The following is a 2,228-nucleotide window of genomic DNA, read 5'->3' as shown; positions in this document are numbered from 1 at the left end:
CCACATAAAGGGCTTTAAAAGAAATGCCACAGTCGGGCGTCTGAGCGACGCCACATAAAGGGCTTTAAAAGAAATGCCACAGTCGGGCGTCTGAGCGACGCCACATAAAGGGCTTTAAAAGAAATGCCACAGTCGGGCGTCTGAGCGACACCACATAAAGGGCTTTAAAAGAAATGCCACAGTCGGGCGTCTGAGCGACGCCACATAAAGGGCTTTAAAAGAAACAATCATAATGAATATCCCTGGAGGTAGAACCATCCCAGAGATACCCGATAATAACAATAATATCATGGGTTAGTCAACAATAATAATAATCATCATAGATATCACAAGTCACGAGTAGTAATTCCATTTTCTGGTTAACAGTTTCACCTCCGAAGACCGACACTAAGACCGACACCTAACCCATCCCAGACTGTAATCCTTAACCATGGACACTGCTATTCGAATAGGTTTATTCTCTACAGAGGGTGTACTCTTTACCCACGAGTAACGGATCTCTTTAGTCCATCGGGACTAATTCCGTCTACGGTCTTTTTGTTGAAAACACACCTAACTTGCACACACCAGCTTATCTCACACGTGTCTGGAATCACCCACGACACCTGTTAAGCAAACTCTAAGTGGGGAGGCTACAACCTCGCGTAGCATGGGATCAAATTTATATCGCGCGCTCTAAGGGGTGGCCTCCCCTCTCGGTCCCAACCGGAAACACCCACGCCCCCGGACCAGGTGGCCTGCCTACCAGCTACAACTGGTATCTTCCACCATGGCCTCTCTGTACGGTGTGTGCTGGAAAGAGGTTGACAACTTACTGAACCGTACTCTACTTGCTGTAGAGACGAGTGGTAGTACTAAACAAGTATGGGGGTTACTGGAACAAGACTTGATCTACGGTCGACTCAGGAGGTTCAAGTATTCCCTGCATGATTAGCATGACGAATATATTTCATCCAACAGAGTCACCGCTCATATCACCTTACCATGCCATACCAGACATAACCGTCCCGACGGAGACCGGCGACAAACTCATGCCTACCCAAGGCCGAGGTTTTTCCCGGGTACCTGCCGGTATGCATGCAAGGCACATGAGGATGATTATCATCACAAGTGAATCCATTTCCAACAGCATGGAAATCAACAACATGCACCCATGCATATGATCATATCACATGAAATAACAAGTCCTTCGAAATGCGGTGGTGTTATAAATGTATCAACGATCACACCAAAAATATTATGGCGGGGTTCAGAATGCTTGCCTTCAATGTTGTGGAGGGGTGAGGTGCTCTCCAAAACTTTTGAAAGCTTCTTCTCTCTCCCCAAAATCCTATTTAAAAATATATTTGAATTAACACACATTTCAAAAACAGAACCAAAAAGTTGTTTGAAATTTTTTCAAATAAATCTTAAAATAAACTAGACCAAATTTAAGGAAGGTAGGAAAAAGAATCAACTCATTTGGAGTTATATTTAAAAAGTTATAGCCAGTCAAAGATTTGGTCAAATTTGTTATTTAAAATAAAACAGAAAAGAAAACGGTTCAGATAGAAATACGCTTTCGGTGCAGAGGAGGCGTACTTGGGGCTTTACGCCTCCACTTAACCACGCGGGCGGCGCGGGGTGTCACTGACAGTGGGCCTGCCTGGCCCACTGGTCAGGTTTGACCAGTCGCCGCGTGTCGTCTCCCTCCTTTGCCCGAGCGGAGCGGGGCTCCGGCGATCGTCGCCGGTGTTTGGCTGCTCCTCGCGGGCCCCCGAGGGTGGGGATGGATCCGTAAGGTTGGGGCGGTCCTCCCGGTAGTCGTTGGGTTGGCGGGGACGGAGTGAGCGGCCGGCGGCGAGCTCCGCGGCGGAAGAAGGCTTCGGTGGCGAAGTGACTTTGTGGCGGCGTTGGCTCCCGATCAAAATCAAGTAGGGGAAAAGGCTCACGGGAGGATGTGGAAGCTCTTGGTGAAGAGAACGGAGAGGGGGAAATACTAGAGGTGCCGGATTGGCCGGGGCGGTGGCGGCGGCAGGAGTTGCCGGAGATGACAAAGGAGGCCTCCCCGGGTCGAATGCGAGCTAGGGGAGTGCCATAGGGGTGGTCTGAGGTCGCGTGCGTGCTCAGAGGGGCTCGGGGTGTCCATTTATACCGCGACGAGGTCAGTTCTGCGGCGGCCGTGGATAAGCTCTCCGGCGAACCGCCTCTCTGTGGCTAGGGCGACGTGGCGGCGACGAGCGCTAGGG

The sequence above is a fragment of the Triticum aestivum genome, chromosome 4A (assembly GCF_018294505.1).
Source record: "Triticum aestivum cultivar Chinese Spring chromosome 4A, IWGSC CS RefSeq v2.1, whole genome shotgun sequence".
Classification (NCBI taxonomy): Eukaryota; Viridiplantae; Streptophyta; class Magnoliopsida; order Poales; family Poaceae; genus Triticum; species Triticum aestivum.
This window is presented reverse-complemented; position numbering follows the sequence as displayed.